At 41.3% G+C, this 12,700-nt stretch overlaps 1 protein-coding gene across 1 annotated transcript in view; it reads right to left on the bottom strand.

Annotated features, from left to right (window-relative positions):
• Positions 1-12,700, bottom strand: part of LOC138112768 (uncharacterized) — a 212,212-nt gene that overhangs the window by 176,524 nt on the left and 22,988 nt on the right. The window contains exon 2 of the mRNA XM_069020365.1: positions 7,091-7,171. The gene's annotated coding sequence lies outside the window, so the exon portion shown is untranslated. The remainder of the gene's footprint in view (positions 1-7,090; positions 7,172-12,700) is intronic.

Here is a 12,700-nt window from a genome sequence, read left to right as displayed (position 1 = left end):
TCTCACAAGAGCACACAAACACACTGAGCTGGCAGAGCAACTGCATACTCAGGGCTGATGCCCAGGCTAAAGCCAAGCTGGGGCACTTCTCATGTTTAAAGCTAACACATGTGCAGAAACAGACAGGACAGAGAAGAGGCCGTGTCTGGCACAGGATCTCTCCATCTAAGATCATCTGGTAATATACACATCTCACTGACATGAATTTATTTTTATGTTCTGCACTTAGAAATATACTAATATTTGCACTCATGCTCACATAGGGTGAGGATAACCGTGGATGCCTATGTTTACATACAAATTCACATCTGTGCTTCACTCATGTTTGTGCAATCACACTTGTGCACCAATATCAATACACAGATAGGATGAACCTTTGCACACCACACAGAGTCACATCAACAAGTTCTCCCACAGATACTCACAGCCTCAGTGTCACACAGGCAGGTACACTTAGTCTCACCACTGCATTCTCACACGCAGCTACACACAACCCACAGATCATAGTCTCACCCTTATGTCTACTTCTCACAGACTCAGCATGCACTAGTGTGGCTGCATAGTCACTGCTCCACACTTGAGAATTTCCACAAAGGCACTGACATCCCTTCACTTTGAGTAGAACAAAATTCGAATTTCAGAAAATCAACTGAAGTTAAAGGCTTATTTCCTGGGCAAGTATTCCTGTAAAGGCTCAGACTCTGATATAAATGTAGAGCAATTTCTGTGACTTTACTGTACACTAGTGTTGCTGAGAATAGAATTCTCACTTCCTTCTGACACAAAGTTATCCTTCAATATCATGGTTGTTCCTCACCACCAAAGGATTCTCTTTTTAACCTTAAACTAGAAAGCAGGATACTTGCCTTGCAAGATACCTGCCCTGCTGCAGTGCACAGTCTTTTCCCCTGAATCAGCCAGCTACAGAAGAAATCATGAAACAGGCTATCAAAATTACTAAAAACTGTTTGAGTAAGAATGGAATGAAAAAAGGACATAAGCAGCCAAGAAAAGATCTTTATGAAAGAGAAAAACACAACAAACCAGAAATTCAAAACCAAAACCACACAACTTTGAGAATGAGAATGCAAATGCTATGATAACAAAGGAGGACTGGCTTGAACATCCTATGGTGTCAGTGAAAGTCCTTGCACAGACTTCTCAATTGGATTGGACACGGTGTCTCACTGTTTCTGTTCAAGAGTCACTTCAACAGCAATGAAATAATCATCACAGATACATATCCTATGCACACCAAGTCAGAAAAGTCATATAAGCCCAAGCTTATTCTCATTTCTGTTCAAAAAGACATTATACCTATGCATAACATTAAGAGCAAGCTAACTTCAATGAGAACCAATTCCATGATTCCCTGCATAAGCCCTTATATTATAAAATGACCATGAGGTAAATACACTTTTCTCCAGGTCACAGAACAGTCCTACTGAGTCCTCTTTGAGTGACTTAGGCATAAAACCAGCCTCCATTCTACACAAGCCTCAATTTCACATAATCATGACAAAACTCCTGGGCTCTGATCTGCAATGGCAAACCTGACCATCTGTGGGCTTTACGGATCTTGGACACCACAAAAAGATCGTGATGTTGGAGCGTTGGATTCTTCACACTCTGGCACAAACCACATTAGCCAGCCACTTGAGCAGCTCTGCATGATTCACTAGCTTTGGTACTTTTTAGTGCCTGCTGTTAAAATTCTGTGGTGTTTGTTGTTTGTAGTGGTGTGTGCTGATACATATAGCTGTCCTAAACAGAGGTGAATCTGAATAATCGGGTGATGTCAGAAATGCCTTAGACATGAACCACAGAATCACAGAATATGCTGAGTTGGAAGGGACCCACAAGGATCATCAAGTCCTACTATTAGTCCTGCACAGGTCATCACCAAGAATCACACCAAGAGTGCCTGAAAGCATTGTCCAAACACTTCTTGAACTCTGGCTGGCTGGTGTGGTGACCACTTCCCTGGGGAGCCTGTTCCAGTGCCTGACCACCCTCTGGGTAAGAAACCTTCTCCTGATATACAGCTTAACTCTCCCCTGATTCAGCTTCATGCTGTTTCCTTGAGTCCTGTCACTGGTCACGAGAGTGAAGAGATCAATACCTGCCCCTCTGCTTCCCCTCATGAGGATGTTGGGGACTACAATGAGATCTCCCCTCAATCTCTTCTCCAGGCTGATCAAACCAAGTGGCCTCATCTGCTCCTCATGCATCATCCCTTACAGACCCTTCACCATTCTCATGGCCCTCCTTCGGACACTCCCTAGTAGCTTAAATTTTTTTATATTGTGGTGCCCAAAACTGCCCCCAGGACTTGAGGTGAGGCTGCCCCAGTGCAGAGCAGATCAGGACAATCCCCTCCCTTGCCCGGCTGGCAATGCTGTCCCTGATGCCCCCCAGGACATGCTTGGTCCTCGTGGCTGCCAGGGCACTGCTGGCTCATATTCAGCTTGCCATCGACCAGGACCCCCAGGTCCCTTTGCAGAACGCTGTTCTCCAGCTTCTCCTTCCCCAGTCTGTATGCACAACCAGGTTTGCCCTGCCCTAGGTGCAGAATCTGGCACTTGTTCTTGTTACACTTCATAAAATTGGTAATTGCCCCAATTAGTGATTGTTGAGGTCTCTCTGAAGGGCCTCTCTGCCCTCAAGGGAGTCAACAATTCCTCCCATTTAAGTGTTGTTGGCAAACTTACTTCCTTCAAGTCCTGTGTCCAAGTTGTAGATGAAGATGTTGAGCTCAGGGCCTGAGATGGAGCCCTGTGGAACCCCACTAGTGACAGGTCACCAGCCTAATGTCACCCCATTAACTATAACTCTCTGCCCAACCTAGCACATAAAATGATTTTTCAACTGTATGCTGGACATTCTTTCCAGAAGGATACTTAAAATTTGCCCATTAATACTGCAATTGTCATTATTGTTTCAACTTCAATCTCATAGAAGAAATCCTTTTAATGCAGAAGTCACATAGGCTATTTCAAACCAAAATACCCTGTATTTACAACTCTGGAAATAGATATGAAGAAAACAAGTCCAGAAGAACACATAAATTGATTAGTAAGGGCTCTGGATCCACAGAGATTTATTTCTGCAATTTATTTTATATGTCCAGGCAATTATTTTGAAATCAAACTAAACACATTAAAAAAAAATCTTTTCAGGATTGGCAGTAATAAATATATACCAGGGACCTGATTTTTCAGAAAAGGCCTGCTTCTTAAAGAATCCAAGTCTGAGTTTCTAAGCAATACAAATCTTGTTCCAGAAATAAACCCTGAAACAGGAAATACAGAGAAAACAGAACTGTACCAAAATACAAGATGAACAACTTTTGGGTGCTACAAGCCTATTTTTGCTATTTAATATCATGTAGAGTGAACCACACATTGCATCATTATAAAACACAAGGACACTTTAAAATCATCTAAATAAAGAAATGCATCTATATATTTGACTCATATATGCGTACTTATTTGATTTCATTCTGACAGTACAAAGGCTGGTATTTCTGTTTCTTTCTGGAATTCTGCATACTTCAGAACAGCCCTACTTGTCACAGGGAAAACTGCATGGCAATGAGTCTGGACTAGTAGGAATGTCTCTGTATTTGTGACAGCATTGAGGAAAATGCTTGTAAATGAAAAAAGTTTGTAAAGGGAGATCAAGGCTGGCAATAAGAGCAAAATAACAAAGTAATACAGATGTACAATGGCACTTTTTCTATTAGAGGGTCTTAATCTGCTTACAAATTATTATTGTTCAGCATTTGTTGCATGTGATGGTAGCCCCAGTGAACTTGGTCAGTATCTCACCAAGATGGGCATAACAACAATGCTTCCCCTACACTCTCTATATCCCAGAGGCTGTAATCTGATCATGCTGGGGACTGCTTAAAAACTGTAGTATATCTAAACATAGTAGATCCTGAGATGCTACGTGTTTACTCCCTTACTGGCATGCTTTTATCCCCAATTAAATAATTTGATTACATGCTTCTTTGGAAGGGCCTTTTAAGATCACTTTGACCCTACTTAGTTGACTTTCATAGTAGTTTGGTTGCAATTTCAAGCTCTTGACTATGCAGATTTTATTCAGGTAATACCAGATTATAAGAGAAGATAAAAACAGAGTATGAAGGCAGAGTCCCTAGATGATCCAAGACAGATAGAACTATGCAGTCCACATAACCAGTAGGTTTTATAAACACCATGTCTCTGACCTGGAAACTTGCTGCACCTTTCTGCTATGCTATTGCACAACTGACCTTCCCAGCCTACCTGGTTAGTAGACCTGCCCTCCTTCCTACCTCTCCACTGCTTTTTCTTTCTTTGACACAGCAATCAGAAGCTGATTGTATTCCCTCTCAAGGACCTCCACTGCTACCTGTACTCAATATCTTTTATTTTAGGCAAGAAAAGAGCCCTATCTCTTAACCATCTCTATTCCCACACTGTCTGTTAATTGCTGGATCTCCAAATCTGCATCCTTGTGTCCCTCACAGGTTTTATGAAGGACTAGAGCTCCTTATAGATGTCCCTTGCTTGTTTCATTGGTCTTCATCACAAGTCTATCTGCAAGATCCTTTAAAACAACATTTTCAAAAAAAGCTTTGTCCTATTTGTTTATGCTGCTTCTACTACTTCAATCTCCATACATTCCTTAAGCCATCTCATTCTCATCACCTGTTGTCTTTATCTTACAGCTCCTCTCTGAATCTATAGAGCAAAGACTGCCTCTTCTTCTGTTTTCAGCAGCTATTCAAGCAAAACACCAAGAGCTTAGGGAATCACCTTAAAAATAATCTTACCATTGGTGTCTAACTCTGTTCTTTCACTTGGTAACCTTTGCCTTCCTCTCCAGTAATAGTTCTGTTTACCTCTGCAAGCATGTGTCACACATGCAAAGCATAATGAATTAAAGATCAGGTCCCACAGGTCTGATCCATTTTACACACAAGTAAAATTCCCACTACCATCAGAGAACACCCCAGTGTGTGATTTAACCCTGACAATTACACTCAGATTATTACTCAAGAGAATCAAGCTGCTTATTTGGATTTTTATACCTCCACTATCACCATGTAGTCAAACCAGACCAGCAGACTACAGATGCTGGTGTACCTCAAAACCCCTTGGGGTAACTATCTGACCATCTCTGGTGGTAAATGAGCAAAACACTAAAGGTCATCAGCCTGTTACAATCTCTACTAAAAAGCTCCCTCCATCTTCTAGCTCAGGAATTAAAATTTCCAAGGCTGAACACTAGCAGCTGACAACACATCCTCAGTATGGAATTGTATCAGCTGCATTAAATTGGGTTTGTGGAAGTGCAAGAACTGCAGGATATTGAAGTGACTGGGAAAATGTAACAGCATTTCCCCTAATTCAGGCACATGGCCCAATCCTGTAGATACTTCGCCTTAAGGGTTTTTGTCTACTGACATGGTTTAGAACTGTGCTGGCTCTCCCTTCAACTTTCTATCTGCTGGCCCTGCTTGCTAGATAAATAGCTATGCTCATATAGAAAAACCTGCACTAATAAAAACATAGACAGCCAGAAATCTGCTGCCAACAAGCAAAATATCATATATTTCACTGCCCTGCCACGGGAGAGTCATATCTCACTGAACAAATATTCATTCCTAAACACTGTGCTAATGCATAAAAGAGTCTCCAACATATCTTGGAAAATTTATGGAAAAACAAGGCAGTCCAAGCTTCAGATTCTCTGTGCTTTGTTTTGCCTCTCCTCTTTCCTCCTTGAGACCATTTGAAGAGAAGATGATTTTAGATTTTTCCATGTGCTTTTGTTCTTTAACTCTTCCCTCTCTACAAATAGGTCAAGTGGATCTGTGCTTTAGCCTGGGCTTTTTGTTGTTATTTTTTTGTTGAGGGTTTTTTTTATTTGTTTGTTTTGTTGGTTTGCAGGTTTTTTAGCCAAGTTGAAGCAGAAGCACTAGCTTCTCTGCTGTCAATTATAATGATTTGACCATGTCACAATCTTCTGTCTTAGACTGCTAGAGTTCTAAAGCATGGAATCATCTTTTGTTTGCTCTGCATTCATATGTTGTCTGGCATAGACATATTCTATATGTCTATGTATATATGTATATGTCATAGGTAATACGGATCCTTGGCGTTCCAGCAATACAAATATATATTAGCAAGCGAGGGTTGCAGCAGTAAATGTGCAGTTTCCCTGATTTAAGTCAGCCAAATCAGAACTAGGTTATTTGTCTACAAGTCACACTTGGACCTAAAGCTCTCTGGGACTGTATTTTGTGACTGCCAGGCCCTTAAGCACAAGCACATCCCCCAGTATAAATGAATACTTGGAAACAATTCAACTTCTGCATGGTCAAGAATCAAGAGACTACCTCTATCAAATAAATAAAGAAGTCATACTCTTACATAATTTTTATAGCTTGCGGCAAGCAAAAACTTTTTCTTTAGAATGACTAAGTTGCAAGGCAACTATCTTTCTAAATTCCTTTTCTGATTTGTAACCAATGGGGAATTCTTCCCTCCTTGCTCACAAAAACATTTGTGTAGTGCTACTGCAAACTCTTAAGCAACTGACACTTTCTAGGCCAATAGAAGCTACATTTCTTAAGAAGAGTCTCACAGTATTTACTAGAAACAGTCATATATTTGCATTTGCTCTCATAATTCAGGATGGCTGTGTGCCTTGAGATCCTTCAGAATGGCAGGCACGATTGGTAACATAATTAGTTATTATACGACAGCATTTTTTGAAAGATACTGACTTAAACATTGCTTGTTTTGGCTTCATTATCTGGAAAGCACAAGCAAAGAAAGCAAGTAAAACATTTCTTAAAAACCAAGTGTTACCATTCTATCACTTTCAAAATTCAAGCTCCTGGCTATGTAGATCTTTGATAGGTGTCATTATAGTAAATAAAAAAATTAGGGGGAAGAAGAGTATGAACAGGATTGCTTGGTATCTAAGAGAAAAGAAGGAATATTACACTGCCAAGAATAGAAAAGGACACACACTGCTTACCTGTACCTACTTCAACTCCTCACTGGGGCCCTACAGAGCTCACACTCACCTGAACATGGCAGTCAGGGACAGCAGCACAATACAGCTTCTCTGGAACTCGTCTTCAGCTCACCTCAGCCTCTGTATGCAGCTGACATATATATAATTTGGGCAACATTAAGAAGGTGATTCTAGCTTCATTAGATATATAAATAACTATATATATATATAGTGCATAATAAATAGGATAGAGACCAATCCTGGACACATTAAAAGTAATATCAAAAATCACTGGGAAGGAATCAAAAAGTTCCTTTTCATGATGCAGGTTTTCTAGTTGGAGTTAAAGATGAAAATCAAGTTCTCTTCCAGTTCCAAACATAATTCCACTAAGAAACATGTTTCACATCAACAAACGCTAATAGAAAATGTTTCCCACTGCTCACATGAAACTGTTATGCAGATGAAACATGTTTCCTGCCAGTAACAATGAGTTACCTGCAGTTAAAACAGCAGCTAATCAGCTTTACTCACCATTAACGTGAAATGAACATGATGCTAAGTCTACAAAATGCTGGCTCAGAGCAGCCATGGTGGTAAGTTGGCTATACCAAGTGAGAGGTCCTTACCATGTTCTCTAAGCACTGCATAAGCACAAGTCTTTAAGACTGCTTTGTTACACTAAGGTATCACTGTTAGAAGATGCTTATTCATAGTATCAGGTAGAAAAATAATTATCTGTGGTTTTCACTTGCCCTCCAATTTAAAATACATTTTCTTTTATTTTACCTTCAAGTAACACCAGCTGCTCCCAGGGCTGCCCTATCCAGAATATGCTGGTGACCAACAGCCTCTCCCACTCAATCCTGACTGCCTACTGGAAAACAAAGTGGAAGGTACTTCACTCCCCAAAAGTGAACAAGCAAAATAATGTCCAGTTCAGTTTCTTAATTCAGCATTTTGATCCAAAATTCATGTACATCAAGTGGCATTTTTCAAGAAAGATGACATTTAATCACATAAATTCACAGTAGGCATCTTCTGTAAAATCCAACTCCAGTGCCCCAAGTTTCTTACTTTGGCCATTCATGTCACAAATGTAATTAGCAGCACTGGAACAGGTCATGATCTGAAAAGCCAATACCACTATATTCAATATTGAATTAAAAATAGGGAGACTTGCAGTTGTCCCTTCAACTGCTCCAAGCACCATGACTCCCACCATGTTCCTCAGCTGCTATTCCCATGTGCTAGCTCACACCCTCTGGCCAGAATAAAACATATACAAGCATAGAGAGGCATGGGATATAGCCAATAGCACATACTGTTTATAGACCATTCTTGATTTTTACTCAGGAATGCTCTACACACACTTTGTTATAAAAGCACAAGGATCCTTTAGCCTCAAAGCAGCATTAGGTACTTTCTATCGCAAAGAGCTGTATGTAGCAGACCAGAACTATCAGCTAGCATAAATCAGCCTCAGCCCCCCTTGAATACATAGAAATTAAATTATTTATTCACCACTCAAGGTGTGAAATCACTCATTTTTGGAAAATGAAATTTTCGGTTCTCTGTAGCCAAATCACTGAATACACAGATTATCCATACCAGAGCACTCTGGTGTCAGTAGACTCAAATGTCTTATTTGTAATTTTGAAGAAAGAAAAAATGTTTGGTCTGTAGTAAAGACTGGTGTTTTCTGTTAGGAACAAGATTAAAGAGATATGGACAGAGAGCTGGATATTTGCTGAATTCTGCAAAATCAAATAAGGCTAGAACAAGTAGATTCAAATCTGGTGACAATGCGAGTATAGTATATAATGCTGGTAGGTTGGGATTTGAGTTATGCTTAGGGATAGCAGGATCTGACAGAAAACCAAATTTACTATTGACCGCTGTCAGACCTGTAGAGAAAAGCCAAAGTCTGATACCACTAGACGAGAATGCCAAATTCTGGGTTTCTAAGCTGTCATCAAAAATAGGATTAGAGTTGGGGATAGAGTCTGGAACAAGAGAGATTAGAAGGGAAAATTAATTGTCTAAATCTTTAAGACTCACAAAACTGGATGAAAGTTAATGTTACTATAGCCAAATATTTATTCTTTATTTTTCACTGATGGCAAGAATCTGGGTAGAGGTCAAACCAGGGTTAGGATTACAATTAGGCTCTAGCTTAGCATTCCAGAAACGAGGCTCTGCTAAATAATTTTTGTTGCTCAATTCTGCCAAACCTGCTCAGGGATAAGGAGATTAAAATGTATCATTTTTAATTGTCAGACAGAATGGGGTTACTGAGCCATGATCAACGTTGGAGCCGGAATGGCATCATTGCTTGAGGTAAGATAAGTGGTAAAATCAGTATCAGCATATTTAAGCATCTTCTGATTAACTTTTGGACATAGCTGGATTTCTAGGCCATCACTCATGCCAGGAATAAAGTGAGGACTAAAACTAAGATTTAGCATACAGTTCTGTGCAGTCAGATTTACTGATGAATTCTGTCCAGCCTGCAACAGGATTGCAGCCTGCCGCAGTGGATTTGAACTTTTCGTAATTAATGTTCACAGATCAACAGGTTCTTTAGCCATAAATGATACTGCAAGTCGTTCACATTTAGGACTTGGGACAGGAGTCTCTGCAGCATCATATCTCCATTGCAGAACTCTCCCAGGTCCTCAGTGGTAAGATATGAGCTGATAGCCGCAAACATGTTTGCTTTTTCAGCAGCACTGTGTCCTTGTGTTACAATGATCAGTGAGGTTAGGGCTTAGCTTTGTGGCAGGATTCACAATGGGAGGTTTTTGTGCTTATTTGTCTGGTCCTTGAAGAAAAGTTAAGGGTAGCTGTCAGAATGTTCAAATGTGTTATGCTGAATTATTAAGGAACCATGGATACCTTAGCTCTGGACAACCCTGGGGTTAGAGGCAGCATTAGGGTTTGGATCTGGAGTTGAATGCCATGCAGAGATAAGTTTATTGCTACGTTTCCCTAGATTCATAGATAAAAAAGGAGAACCAGTATGAATCAGTTCATACACCTCATCCCTAAATTTCAGACACAACTGAATTCCCACGCTATCATAAAATCATTTAGGTTGGAGAAGACCTTTAAGATCATCAAATCCTGCCTACTCTTTTAGTGTTTGGGAAAGCTTCAATAGAGGACTTTAGACAGGCAGCTGTGCAAAACAAGCCTTGTGATAGGAGCATCAGTGGTTTACTGCTTCATTATATTTAGCCTAAAAGTGAGTGGGCAATGTCAGAAGATTTGACTATTTAAGCCTATTTCCAAGCCATGAGGGCTATGAAAACCACTACAGTAGGTTTCATGTGGATTACTGTTTGGTATAGGATGTTCAGCAGTGCACAGGAAAATGTTAAATTCTGCCCTGTCTGCTGTAGCAATTTCACAGTGAAATATAGAAATCTGCCTTTAAAACATAAACAAAACAAAAAACTGCCTTTTCCTGCTCCCAGTGCCAATCATTTTGTCATATTGCTAAAATTTCTACCATTTTCTTTGGAGATGCATTTCTGTTTACCCATTTCATCTCCATCTTCGCAATCACTTCACAAAGCCACTGCTCTTTACAATATAAGCATATGTTTGTGTCTTTATATTCTCTTCTTCAGTGTACAGTTGTTGCATTTGATGCTTTGTGAAGGTCTTGTGAAGGTTTCACACATTTCACTCTGATGAGGATTAGGGCACAGATCTATGCAGGGATCAGTAACAGTCTGGCTTACCACTAGTGTAGACCTTGTCTTGTTGAGACATAGAACTCATTTTTATCTCACAGCCTAAGCTTTGTTGGTTTTCGGGTTAGGCTTTTCTTCCTGAGCAACTTGGAAGCGATGCAGTATGTTATGAGATCTCAAGTTAGTGCGGGTTTAGGGTCTGGGCCGAGCGCAGGCGCTCCTTCAGCTGAGTCGTGCTGGGCACACCGTACCTGGCTGTGGGCGAGAAAGCCCGATGGGAAGCGGGCTGCCTGCCTCCGAGCGGACAGCCTGCCCACCGGCCGCACTCCAAGGATACATCCATCCATCCGTCCGTCCGTCCATCCCTGCCCCCGTCCCTGGCGCCGGGATCGCGGGCTGCTCCCGGCAGCGGCCGGGGCCCCCGCCGCGCCTCCGCCTCAAAACGCGGCCTGCGGCGCCCCCTGCTGCCCGCCCCGGGCCCGGCCCGCCGCCCCGCCCGCCCCGGCTGCCGGGCGGGGGGCCGCGCTCTCCCACCAGGAGCCCTGCTCGGAAAGGGCCACGGTACCCCACAACTGCCTGCATCTCCCCCTCCCCCCTCACTGCTAAAATAGCAAGTTTGTATGCAAACCCCAGCTGGCCCCATTTCACCAGATGCACATTCATTTCTATTCCTTTTCATTCTTCACAGAACATGTTATAATCTTTGATCATCATTTGTTTAAATTGTATAAGTAATCTGCCCGGTTTTAATAGGATTTTTCTATGAATCGGCAACAAACCATGAAATGTGATATTTTCACCATGACCGACCCAGGAAATTAGTCAACTTTGTCCTTGATTTACATGGGACCTGGCCAACTCCTCACGCATCGCAGTGGCAGCCGCTCACTGCCTGCTCCCCCTACATTTCGTATTGCAATTCTTTTCTCTCTTTCCTTCTTCTTTATAAGCAGAGTTATATATACACCACAGATTGCCATCCATAAACAGGGCTTGAATTTAGCAATGCCTCCATGGCTGCCTAAGTAGCCCAGATTAATGAGCAAGGCCCCACACAATAGAGATTGGAAAAAGCACCAGAGACTTATAATTATTAAATGCAATAAATGGGAGATCTTGTTTTCAGCCTCTGATTCTCTTCCTTTTGAGGGCAATAACACCATTTCTTCAAGTTTTCCATAGCAAGTATAAGAACAAGCTTCCTCAAAAGAAAACTGAGATTCTCAGTTACAATAATTCATCCTAGGAGCTGGGTCTTACAGGAAAAAATAATCACTGCAGTACTCAAAATAAAATGGCCAGACTTAGAAGTGTTGATACATTCTAGCAGAAGATACAAAAATAGCTGTTTGAACCTATCTATCCATCCATCCATTTCACTTTATTTTAAATAATGTGCAATTTCTATCCTAGCCTATATGAAAATCACTTTTATTTCATTATAATTTCAGTGTTTTGACTTGTTTTTTCATCCCATTGTTTGAGTGTGCACACATGCAAGCTTTTGATAGAAAGTGAAGTTGCAAGGCAGTAATTTGGCATCAAGACTGTAATGAAAAACACCCAGCATGATCCTTTCTTAGGTAACAAGTTCCTCAGCTTGGGCACACAAGTTCCATCCTCCCCATGAGGATTTTCAGTTCCTGTTCAATTCTGCTCTGCTGGAGATGATGGCTGTATGGAGAAAGATTATGTTCCAAATGCTCAAGCCTCATGAGCTACTTCCAGAGATTGTGAAGACACTGGAAGGCAGAGTGGACAAACACAGCACAGCCTGCCAAGAGCCTGCTACTAGCTATTTAAATAGGTGAGAGAAAGAAGAAAGCAGTCCTTCAGCTGCATCCCCCAGCAGCCACAGCTGTACTGAGAGAACATGGGGACACGTTGCTCCTTAGGCTTAGTAGTGCTCAGTCTCTGCAATCCCACCCCAACAGGCATCCAGTGCACACAGGCAAATGCTAAGAATGTCAGCAGCTGCA

This window comes from Aphelocoma coerulescens, chromosome 6 (genome assembly GCF_041296385.1).
Source record: "Aphelocoma coerulescens isolate FSJ_1873_10779 chromosome 6, UR_Acoe_1.0, whole genome shotgun sequence".
Lineage (NCBI taxonomy): Eukaryota > Metazoa > Chordata > Aves > Passeriformes > Corvidae > Aphelocoma > Aphelocoma coerulescens.
The sequence above is the reverse complement of the archived record's forward strand: the minus strand, read 5'-3'. Positions and strand labels throughout refer to the sequence as shown.